Source organism: Elephas maximus, chromosome 15, assembly GCF_024166365.1.
Source record: "Elephas maximus indicus isolate mEleMax1 chromosome 15, mEleMax1 primary haplotype, whole genome shotgun sequence".
NCBI classification, from domain to species: domain Eukaryota; kingdom Metazoa; phylum Chordata; class Mammalia; order Proboscidea; family Elephantidae; genus Elephas; species Elephas maximus.
Genome location: NC_064833.1, coordinates 15,389,145 through 15,401,787, shown reverse-complemented (window position 1 = coordinate 15,401,787; position 12,643 = coordinate 15,389,145). Strand labels below are relative to the sequence as shown.

Genomic DNA, 12,643 nt, shown 5'->3' with positions numbered 1-12,643 from the left:
GAACTCTTGAGCCCTTAGGAATTTGTGGAGCACAATTGGAAAGAGTAGCTAGCGCTAGATGTTGTTGTCGTCGTTGTTAGGTGCCATCAAGTCTGTTCTGACTCGTAGCGGCCCTACGCACAACAGAACAAAATATTGCCCGGTCCTGTGTCATCCTTACAAACATTACACTTGAGCCCATTGTTGCAGCCACTGTGTCAGTCCATCTCATTGAGGGTCTTCTTCTTTTCCACTGACCCTATAGTTTACTGAGCATGATGTCCTTCTCCAGGGACTGATCTCTCCTGACAACATGTCCAAAGTATGTAAGACACAGTCTCGCCATCCTTGGTTCTAAGGAGCACACTGGTTGTACTTCTTCCAAGACAGTAGATAGTTCTTATTATATAGGCCTGTGACCTATGTGGAGCCCAGGTGGCATAGTGGTTAAGAGCTCAGCTGCTAACCAAAAGGTCGGCAGTTCAAATCCAGCTACTTCTTGGAAACCCTATGGGATAGTTCTACTCTATCCTACAGGGTTGCTAGGAGTTGGAATCGACTTAGTGGCAACCGGTTTTGTTTTGTTTTTGACCTATGATTATAATAATGCCAGCACCCACTTACTGTGCACTAACCACACACCAGCCACTTTACATCCATTACGTTCAGCTCCCATGGGCAGCCTGGTAGTCTGTATCTTTGTCCTTATATCACAGATGCAGCCGGAGGCTCAAGTGAGCCCTGCCTACCTCAGGTGGTGCAGGAAGGAAGTGGTGGAGCCTTCGTCTTGTTCTAACCCAGGTCAGCTCAGCTCCAAGCCTGCCTGCTTAAACTCTGAGCTTTACTGCCTCCCTGTGACACATGACCTTCAGCCTTACCTTCCTGCTTCCTGGCGTGCCCTGGAGTTCAGTCTGCTGTCGCTCATGTCTGCCCCCTCTGATGGCCCCAGCAGTTAACCTTGTAGGTGTTCCCAGCTCAGGGATGGGTAGTCATAGGCCAAAGGCATCTGTGTTTTCACTACCTAACAAATAGCCTTCTGTAGGTTGTAACTTATTTCATAATCTTCCCATGTAAACTTTATCCTTCCTTGGTGTCCTCATCACTTACTCTTGTTTGCACAAATGCCAGGCTTCTATTTATGCCCCTTTCCCTTAATACTCCCATTGTTTCTTGGGGCGTCACCTTCAGAAATAACGAGGCTCGGTGGGAGGTGTGGGTGTCTGAATGGGCATGACCCCCAGCCTCTCTCTATTTTTTGGAAGGACTGAGGCTCGGTCTTGCTTTCTCCAGCGTTGGGTCTGCCCCTCAGGCTGTCTTCTCAGAATGGAAACTGCAGACCCCTCCCGAGCCCCCATCTGCTTCAGAGCAAGATGGGGCTTTTGAAGCAAGTACCGACAACCTAAACCAGACAGTTGCTGTTGTGTTGACTCTGATTCATGGTGACTCCGTGTGTGTCAGAGTAGAAATGTGCTCCATAGGGTTTTAAGTGGCTGATTTTTTGGAAGTAGATCGCTAGGCCCTTCTTCTGAGATGCCTCTGGGTGGACTTGAATCTCTGCCCTTTCGGTTAGCGTTCAAGCATGTTATCTCTTTGTACCACCCAGGAGCTCATACTGACAACCTAAGGGGTATGTGTATTATTTGAGAAATCTTATATCTGTTCTGAAGCTTAGGTTACCAGCTGTCACCTAGCACCTCTGTCCCACAACCTCGATGGCTTGTCATAGTAGAATGAAGTCTCTAAACAGCAACAGAATGTTCAAGGCCTTCTGCTCGCCATTCGCCTGTGCTGGCAATAGGAACATCATAGCCAGCATTCATAGTGATGGGTGCTATGGTTACAGAATGCTTCCCTGCATTACACCATTGGGCCATCACAGCAGCCCTGTGATGAGTGTATTTATTACCCAGTATTTTTTATTTATCTGGTGAGTGGGTCAGGACTCACTTTTCCTCTTGCCTGGTGTGCCTTTCTGCCTTCTCACGCTTCTGTCAAGCTGTTGATCACCAGTCTCCTCCTATAGGAAGCTCTCCATGAGTGGCTTACTTAGCCGTTAATATTTCTTGAGTAAAGTGATAAACACTTTACATGGCACATAATTTAACCTGTACCAAACCATCATTGTCTTTTACTTATTGTCCAGCTGCTTTAGGTGTGACTTCCCTTGTTCAGCTAAACGTTAGCCCCTTCGTTCATTTATCCATCCAGCTATCATCCAGTTGTCCAGAGAAGTTCTACTAAACTTGCTTCCCGTGCCAGGTGCTGAAGAAGAAAAATGAAGAAAATGGACCACTGTCTGAAGGATCTGGGACTCATGATCCCACTCAAACAACTATGAGTGTTTACATGGTCCTTCACAGTTCTTCTTCATTGACCTTGAACCCAGGCTTTAGCATTCTTGTCAAAGAGTGCTCCAGGGAATCGTTCGCACCTAGGAATGATTTATTTTTGTCCTGATCCTAGAGTCTTAATCCTGGTGGCACAGGGCTTGACCATCAGCCATCAGAACCCCATGATGCAAGTTGGGCTCCCTAGGAGAAGCCGAAATGTAGATTGTGAGCAGAACGTTCAGTGGAGCATGCTTTTGGGGTCAACGCCTGTGAAAAGAGGGAGAAGGAAGCAGTGCTGATTTCCCAGCAAAGGCCCCAGCCAAGCCCACGGGAGCCCTGGGGCTAGAATGACCCTTCAGAATTGTCCTGAACTGGGACAAGGGTTGATCAGGCATTGCATGTGGGTGACCCTTGAAGGATTCATGACCTTATACTCAACTTAGATGGTCCCTGAAGAGGGCTGACAGCTGAGGACCACTGTCTAGCAACACTTTCAACAGCTACTTTGGGTGATGGCTGGATGGATAAGTGTCTACTTCGTTCACCATTGTATCCCAGTACCCCACCCCAACCCCCTCCCCCGCTGCCAAAAAAATATCCATTGCCATCGAGTCGATTCCGACTCATAGCAACCCTGTAGGACAGAGTAGAACTGCCCCAGAGGGTTTCCAAGGCTATAATCTTTAGGGAAGTGGACTGCCACATCTTTCCCCCAAGGAGCAGCTGGTGGGTTCCAACTGCCCACCTTTTTCTGTTCTACAGGGTCTCTATGAGTTGGAATCGACTCGACCGCAAGGGATTTGAGTTTATTGTGGGAAAGGGAATTGCTTAAGCTTTACGGAAGCAGCGTGAGCAATTTATTCAGTAAGAATTTACAATTTTGGCAGTGATTTATTGAGCTTCTATTTCATACAAGTCCCTGGGTGGTACAAACAGTTAACGTATTTGGCTGCTAACCTCAGGGTTGGAGATTCAAGTTCACCCAGAGAAAGGTTTAGTGATCTGCTTCCAAAAAATCAGCTATTGAAAACCTGGGGGTGGGGGTGGAGCCCTGGGGAGCACAGCTCTCCTCTGACACACATAAGGTCGCCGTGAGTCAGTCAGAGTCTACTCATTGGCAGTTGTTTTTTTATTTCATACCACGAACCATTCATGCTCTTAAGGAGTTTATAATCTAAGGGCTTCTCAGTAGCAAATGGTTCAAGAGTGGCCTCCTGGAAGAGGTGATTTTCACTGTGGGGTGTCGCTTCCTGGATGACAGGCCCTCAGCCAGTGCTGGGCCCCGTGTTTCCCAGGCTCCCTAGAGTATGACTTACTGAGATGGAGTGTGAATAGGTAAAGGACGTTTTCTCAGGCAGGGGAGTCTCCATCACTGCCCACCTGCAGGCACACCTGTCCACTCTGGGAAATTCCCTGCTTAACCTACCTTCACTGACATTTGAACTCCTAGTACCTAGAACTTTCCCAGGGATCGCGTTGACCTAGCGACTTTACATCATTTAAGTAATTGGGGACTAGAGGGACCACTCTTCTGAGCTAAGTGCAGATACGCTTTTTCTCCTCCGTGAGTCACCAAAAAACACAGCCCAGCATGTAACTACTCAGTCTCTCTCTCTCTCTCTTTTTTCTTTATGTAACTGAACTGTCATTATAGTTCAGGAAGTGGAGACTGAGCGGCGAGGGAGAAATGGAATCAGTGAGTTATAAATCTGGAAGAGGCCCGGAGATGGCCAGCTCCAACCCCCTTCCTTTGCAAGAGGCCCAGACTGGGGAACGGCCTGGCCACAGTCACCAGTGGACTTGAGAGAAGAGAGTAGGGCTGGGACACTCTGTGCAAAGCGTTTGTCCTTACAGTTCGCCATTTGTGCCTGTCCACCGCCTCCCTGTCTGGCGCACCAGAAGGTGCTGCCCAGCCCTGGCTTGCAGCGGGGTTGTTTTTATCTGCACGTGTCACCCAGATGACCGTGGAGGCTTTTACGGAAAGCCCTGCCTTTGATGTTCTGGATGACAAGACCAGAGTGTACTGGGAGGAAGGGAGCCTTGTGGGATGGGAGAAAAGAGACCATTTGCCTTTGGGTGTTGATTTAATAGTTTGACACCCCTGCGGTGGGCGGAGCTGTGGGAGGATGTTTGTAAAGGAAAGTTGAATGCCAGTGTAGGTACAAAAAGGAAAGTTTGAGGTAGGAGAAGTAGAAGTGATGTGCTTCCGCGCCTCAGGGAAAAACGCTGGGTGTGGTTGACTCCCCCCCCCCCCCGCACTGCCTCAGCTTCAACGCGGAAATTGGCAGCACTTCACAGTTTGTAAGGCATTTGCTCATGTGTCATCTCTGTCAGTCCTCCCGCGAGATGAGGAGGCTCTCTGGTCCACACACAGCTTTTAGGGGAGCTTGGCTTAGAACCCAGGTGCCTCTGACTTGGAATCTTTTCTGCGTGTGACTCTTGTAGTTAGTTGCCATCGACTTGGCTCAGACTTCTGTTACCCCATGTACAACAGAACAAAACACTGCTTGGTCCTGAACCGTCTTCACGGTTGTTGCTATGCTCAAGTCCATTTTTGTGGCCACTGTGTGTTTTGAGTGCCTTCCAACCTGGTGGACTCATCTTTCAGCGCTATATCAGACAGAGTTCTCTTGTGCTCCGTAGGGTTTTCATTGGCTAATTTTTGCAGGTAGATCACCAGGCTTTTTTTCCTAGTCTTAGTCTGGATTCTCCTTTCAAACCTGTCCACCATGGGTGACGCTGCTAGTATTTGAAATACTGGCGGCTTAGCTTTCAGCATCATAGCCACCTGCAAGCCACTGGAGTACAACAAACTGATAGACAGGTGGTGGCCACATGGCAACGGTGGGTCCTAACTCGCCCTTCTGGGGGAAGTATCACATTTAGCAGCACAGTTTCTGGAACCAGATTTTCTCTGCTCCCCAGTGAGCCTCTCTCCTGTGTATTGACCTTGCTTGTCTCCCAACCTTTCTGTACCTTGCTCTCTGAGCTGTAAAACAAGGATAATGAGAGTCCCTGCCTGCCTCCTGGGGCTGTTATGGGGATGGAAGAACTGACACAGTTGTTGGCACAGATGGCAGTTCGATAACTGTATGTGAAGGAGCCCTGGTGGGCATAATGGCTAAACATTTGGCTGCTAACCCGTAAGGTCAGAGGTTCGAACCCACCAGTGGCTCCGTGGGAGAAAAGACCTGGCGATCTGGTCCCATAAAGATTACAGCCTAGAAAACTCTCTGGGGCAGTTCTGCTCTGTTACATGTGGTCACTATGAGTTGGAATTGACTCCATGGCACATAACAACAACACATAACAAATGATAATATTTTTCAGTAAGGTGACGTTGACTTGTGAGCAAGATTTTTCTTTCTAGCCCTCATGGATGCTTGATAGCAGCTCTTTAGACCCATTCCTGCTCCTCAGCTCTTGGTTATCTTTTGCTTTTGATATGATTTCAAACTGGCAGAAAATATAGCAAGGAAGGATGTATCTCCTGCGTATGCCGATTCACCAATTGTTAACTCTCTCTGCATGCGCACACGCACACACACACACACCATTTTTTTCCTGAACCATTTGGGAGTAAGTTGTAGACATCATGCCCCTTTCTCCATAAATATTCAGTGTTTCCTAAGAACAAAGCCATTCTTACGTAACCACTGCGTAATTATCAAACTTAGGAAATTTAGCATTGCTACAATTCTATTACTGAATTCACAGGCCCTACACAGTCTCATCAGTTGCCCCAGTCATGTCCTTTATGACTGTTTTCCCAGATTTCTCATCACCGTTGAATTTTGTGGTCATGTCTCCTTGGCCTCTTTTAGCTTGGAACAGTGCCTCAGTCTTTCTTGACCCTGACATTTTTGGAGAGTACAGGCTGATTGTTTTGTTGAGTGTCCTCAGTTTGGGTGGGAGCCTTCATGAAAGCTTGCTCTGAACCACTTGCTTTCGAACGTCCCCTGTAATCCTCAGTGGTCCTGTGCAGTTTGTGGCCACGTCCACATTTTGTGGATGGGAAAACAGAGACACAGAGAGGTCAAGCGGCTTGTTCTTGGTCACACTTCCAGGAAGCGGCAGAGCTGGGATTCAAGTCTGGGACCACTGGCCTCAAACAAGGCACTAGTCATAGTAACATCAATTAGACACTGAGAATAAGAGAGTGTTTCTTAGGCACTCAGTCTGTGCTCAGTGTTCTACATCCACTGCAGTGGTAATGCCTACCATGATCTGGGGAGGCAGCTGCTATTACTATTCCCTGATATACAGGACGAGGATCAGAGAGGTGAAGGAGACAGTGCCAGGTAACACAGCTGCTCTCTGGTGGACACTAGCTCTGGGCCTGTACACAGGACCTCCCTGTTCTAGCCTGGTGGAGTTCAGAGAATCGGGGCAAGCATGGGAGTTGGGCTTTGGGCTTTGTCCTGCTCCTGTGACCTTCTGTGTTCTTGTGTTCTTTTTGGGGAACCTTCTTTCCAGGAGGAGCAAACATGCCCCAAGGCCAGGGCCTCCTCTCAGGGGCTTTCTGGGGACATGGCTGCGTCACCTGCCATCCCAGCCCTTATAGACACCCGCATTTTAGGCAGAGTTCTCTAGAGGAGCAAAACCAGTGAAACCTATGTATAAATATATAGAGTGAGGTTTATTTCAGGGAAATGGCTTACATAATTGTGGGGGCAGGCAAGTCCTGAATCAGTGGGTCTGGTGGCAGGTGGAATATTTCTCCTGATTCACGTGGTTGCAGGGGCTGATGAACCAAAATCTGCAGGTCAGATGGCAGGGTACTGGCTCATGGGGTTGTGGAAGCTGGCAAATCCAAAATCTGTAGGTCAGGCAGCAGGCTGAAAGCTTCTCACATCTCAAGAACTGAAGGTCAGACCACAAGACGAAGGCATGATCTGGAGAAGGAGCAGGCTTTGCTAAAACATCCATTTATATATTAGATGCAGAACACACCCCCAAGGAAACTTCCCCCTCCAACTGATTGGCTGCTCACATCAGATCACAAAATGAAGGATGATGACATAGCATCTACCAGACCACTGAGAATCAGCCTAGCCAAGTTGACACATAACGTTAATCATCACAGCCCTGGCCCCTCCTGCATGGTCTGCGTGCCTCATGGATAGGGTTCTGATGATTTCCAAGTCAAAACCCCCACGTGGTTGCCCAGCTCATGGCAGGCTCACTTTCTCCTGCCAAGTGTCAAGGGTCTTTGCTTACAGGGTGGCTGGTCCTGGCTGCCGTCTGTACACGTGATCAGCCCCACTGGCTGGCCAGTGGCCAGGTGGCATCCAAGGCCAACCGCCTCACATGGGTGGTGAGACGGCCTTCCTGGCAAGGAGCTTGTGATTATTCCATGCTGGGTGCTGCGCACAGTGCCTCTGAGGCTTCTAACCCAGACCTTGCTCCCCACTCAGTCTTGTCCTCGTCCAGGTTACCCAGCCTCTGCTCGCTTGGCCTGAATCAGGAGTGTAGGGGAGCTCTTTGGTTGTGGAGCACACCTGCAATCCTGTGGCCTGGGGAGAGAATGCTCTATTGTCACCTGTATGGATGCCATCATGTTTGGTCAAGTAGATGGTTAGTGAAAATGAGAAACTCTCTTCCTGTGAGATGGATTGACACAATTGACCATGGACTCATATATAGCAGCAATCATGAAGATAGTGTAGGACTGGGCACCATTTCCTTCTGTTACACCTAAGGTCACCATGAGTTGGAACCGAATGAACGGTAACGGACAGCAACAAATAGCAGAATGAGAAAGACTAGAGCAAAATGGCCGGGGGCTGGGCCCCTCCTCTGCCTCTTACTTCCTGGGGTCTTGGAGGGCATGGGTCAGCTCATCATGATACTTGGTGTCCTCTGAGCCGAGTGCTGGGCCCCACAGTGACCAGGGAAGTCTCATGGGCATCCTGGCACCCGTGGCTTGCTCAGCCCCTTCAGTGGCAGCTGTCTCCTTTATCCAGAGAGCACCAGCATGTCCCACCCTTGGAATGCAGGAGAGTCTGGAAGCGGCAGCCCCCTCTGCATTCAGATCTGGGCCCCAGGCCTCCCTCTGCACCCCGCTCTGGGGGCTCCTGCAGTGTCCCAGCAGCATGGCTGGGCGAGTCCTGTCTGCCTGTGCTGGTGGTCATCTCCTCTTACTCCAGCTCGTCTCTGTGGGTGGGGAGTGACCATCCTACTGGTTGGGTGTGGGTGTATCAGGGCTGTGACCCTCCCACTTGGCAGCAGGCTGGCCCTCTGACCCACCTCAGCTACCCTGGGCCCCTCACTTCCATTGCGTTGGCAGCAAGCCACCGGCTGAGCCAACTCCCGGGAGAAACTAAGAAATTTTAGTTCCTTCATTTCCACGGAACACTGCTGTGTGTGTGTGCTTAACAACATTAATTAAAAACATTAATCAGCTTGGCTGCCTTGGAGAGGGACTTGTGTTGTGCAGGAGCCAACTGTCTGTGTTAGCACTGCCCCTGTTACCAGGAGGAGGGCTTCGCTGGCCCGCAGCACACTCACATGAGTGTTGTTTGCTCGCAGGCCACCTCCTCAGCCTGAACTTAGTTTCCATTTCTGTAAAATGGGGATGGCAGTCGTACTTATCTCCTGATCTCTGGGTGTCCAGGGAGGTTCCAGAGTCTCATCCTTAGCACAGAGTCTTGCACAGAGTACACACACAAATGGCAGCTCTGATGATTCATTACTCATGTTCTTCTAGTACCTTATAACGTATAGAAGGAGCCCTGGTAGTGCAGAGGTTAAACTCTTGCCTGCTGACTTAAAGGGTTGGTGGTTCGAACCCACCCAGCAGCTCCAAGGGAGGAAGACCTGATAGTCTGCTCCCATAAAGGTCACAGCCTAGGAAATCCTATGGGCTGGTTCTACTCTGTTCTGTAGGGTCACTATGTTGGCTATCAAGCTTGATGTCTTAGTTATCTAATGCCGCTATAACAGAAATACCACAAGTGGATGACTTTAACAAAGAGAAATTTATTTTCTCACAGTCTAGGAGGCTAGAAGTCCGAATTCAGGGCCAGCTCCAGGGGAACGCTTTCTCTCTCAGTCTGCTCTGGGGGAAGGTCCTCGTCATCAATCTTTCCTGATTGAGAAGCTTCTCAGTGCAGAAACCCTGGGTCCAAAGGACGTGCTATTCTCCTGGCTCTTGCTTCTTGGTGGTATGAGGTCCCCATGTCTCTCTGCTCACTTCTGTCTTTTATATCTCAAAAGAGATTGATTTAAAATGCAACCTAATCTTGTAGATTGAGTCCTGCCTCATTAACATAACTTCTACTAATCCCACTTCATTAACATCATAGAGGTAGGATTTACAACACTTAGGAAAATCATATCAGATGACAAAATGGTAGACAGTCACAGAATACTGGGGCTCATGAACTAGCTGAGTTGACACACATTTTGGGGAGGGACACAATTCAGTCCATAACAATCCCTGTGAGCTGGAATCATGTATAGAGCACCAGTTGCATACAGTAACTGATTTACTCCTCACACACACCTGGGAGGTGAGGCGTATTATCAGTCCAGTTCACAGAAGAGTAAACTGAGAAGTAAGGGTCCCAGCCAGGACTGGGGCTGAGGGCTTTCAACTCAAAGCCCAGTTTCTAGCTCAGATCTCACTGGCTTCATTTCTTTGCTTAGCCCTGTGTAGGGAGCACCTACGTTAATTGAGTAACTCGCTTTAGGAAGAGGGAAGATTTTTCCCCCCTTACTGGAAGGAGACTAAGAAGTTAAGGCCAAATATTTGCTTAAGTGGTATTAATAGCTGATGTTTCTAAGGGCTGATTGTGTACCACCACCGTCGGTGGGTTTTATTGTGGTGGCTTGCGTGTTGCTGAGATGCTAGAAGCAGAGTCACCCATGATGGACAGGTTTCAACAGTGCTTCCATACTAAGACTAGGAGGAGAGGCCTGGATTAGCCAATGAAAACCTTATGGAGCATAACAGAACACTGTCCAATTTACTTGCTTTGGCCATGTCGTCAGGAGGGATCAGTCGCTGGCAGAGGAGATCATGTTTGGTGAAGCAGAGGGCCAACAAGGGTGAGGGAGACCCTTGGTGAGATGGATTGACACAGTAGCCACAATGACAGGCTTGAATATGGTGGTAATTGCGAGGATGATGCAGGACTGGTTAACATTTTGTTCCGTCGTACGCAAGGTCGCTGGGAGTTGGAGTCAACTTGATGGCAACTAACAACAATATAATGTACCAGGTCAATGCTGAACCCTGCAAAGATTCTCACTTAACCCTCAGAACAAACTTAAAAGTTTGTTTTTCATCTTAAAAGATGAAAAACTGAGCTCAGAGAGATGAAGTAACTTGTTCAGGCTCCTAAATGTAGAAGTGGGGTGCCAGCCCAGGCGGTCTGACCTGAGGTCACTGCTAACCAGGATGCCATGTTGTCCCCTTTTTGGATGACCAAGCAAATGTATATTGACACTTAGACAGCAGATCCTTTGCCAGCTCACACACCTGAGAAGTGTCTGGAGCCTGCTCAGCAGGGGAGTGCAGTTCTGTTGCGTCGGGCACCTTTCTGAGTGCCCTGCTGGTCAAGGTGCTTCTCTGGGTGAGGGTAGATTCACCTGTATTGCTGGGATCTGGGACTCTGGCCATTGAATTCATTAGACCAGTGCTTAACGGGAGAAGACAGGAACCCTCTCAGGCTTGGAGAAGTGCTGTAGGTCTGTCCGTGACACTAACACATCCAAGGGAAGAATATGACAACCAGAGGGCTTCTGAGAAGCAAATTCTGGCCAAGTTTTTCTGGAGGAGAAAGAGGGACTTGATCTTGGGGAATACAAGCCACCTGGCCTCTGCTCTTGGCTGTGGCTCAAGGATATTTCACCAGCTGTTCCCAAAGTTGAGGGCAAACTCCCCTTCAGAGCTTCCCAGTGTCCTTTCTTTTGAATCTGTGCTCACTGAGCCTCATCTCAGTGATGACGTGGCTGCCAAGATCCTATTTTTTTTTTTTTTTAGGGGGGAGGGGAGAATGGTAAAGGGAGGCCTGTGGAGAGATAGGAGAACCCCATTATAAATGTAATAATGTGTCTTTCTGATGGGTGAACGGAGCTGTGGGTGCCACACCAGAGTGTCCCCATGCCCTGGGGGATGGAAGGTCAGGGTCTGGGCCCACCACGATAAACATTAGGTCCAGTGTTGGGGCAGCTTAGGAGGTTCTCCCAAGCACTTGCTTCTACCCAGCTTCTAAGATTCTGCCTCATCCCCCACCCCGTCCCACCCCCTTGGCCATCCCATATAGTCATCTCCATCATCAGTTACGATAAGAATCTCTGGTGATGCTGACATCTCCTGTTCCCTGAGTAACGTGTGATGTCCAGTGATCACATGTGACTAGATGACAGTGTTGAAATCAGATAAAACTTGCAACAAAGCTAATCTGATGCAGCTTCCATGGTGCACATAACCCTGGCCGTCCACAGAACGGGCATCCAGGGACAGACCATGCTCAGAGTGATGGTGCTGGCTATGCCCTTATTCCCTCTACCCAGAATTCCTGGAGTCGGATGAATGGAAAAGCTCCACGGGGAAGGGCACTGCCATCGATGGGTGGGGGCTGGGGAGTCAGGAAGACCTGACCGTCCGTTCTGGCCTAGTGCTTGTGCGGCTTCTGAAATGTGGGGCTGTCAGTTCCTATCTCACGGGATCCCATGACGTAATGTACAGAAAACACCTAGCAGAGTGCTTGGCCTGTAACAGTTGCTCAGTGTCTCTTCTGATGCCTCTAACATGGCGTGGCTATGCAGTACCTATTTTGTAAGTGAATGAAACACCTCATTACCAGATCCATTCAGTGTAAGCATGGATACTGATAATTCTCCATCCTTTTCTTGTATGTTCTAGAATCCTGTTATGCCTGGGATTTAGGCGCTATAACTCAGAAAAGATATGTATCCATTCAGCACTCCAGAGGGACTTGAGAGCTGTCCTTCCCTCAACAAAGCTGGAATTTCTTGGGATTCGGAGAACTAAGGTAAGGACTTTTCTCCTCCTGAGTCTTACAGGACCAAAAATAGCTTCTGGAATGAGTGGTCTCTTACAACGCAACCCGGGTTGTGGTTCCTGAATTCTCTGCATGCCTTTCCGAGCTGCTCTGAAATGCTTGGGAAGCCAGCATCCTGTAACTTCACACAGGCCCTGGTTATCAGCGTTTGGTCCACCTGGATGCTGTGCCCAGAAACCTCTCCCCCCATTCCTAGGCGAGGAAGGAGCTCCCCGTTTCTTAGATGACGCCCCGCGCCTTTCTACCTGGTGGGTGGTAGTGCACCTCCAGGTCCGTGGCTTAGACTTGTGGAGACCGCTG

General features: G+C 49.1%; 1 long non-coding RNA gene across 19 annotated transcripts in view; it reads left to right on the top strand.

Moving 5' to 3' along the window:
• LOC126058859 (uncharacterized) overlaps positions 1–12,643 on the top strand; it is a 231,464-nt gene that overhangs the window by 166,343 nt on the left and 52,478 nt on the right. For all 19 annotated transcript variants that reach the window (XR_007513318.1, XR_007513305.1, XR_007513302.1 and 16 more), the window contains one exon: positions 12,184–12,313. This is a non-coding gene — a long non-coding RNA (uncharacterized LOC126058859). The remainder of the gene's footprint in view (positions 1–12,183; positions 12,314–12,643) is intronic.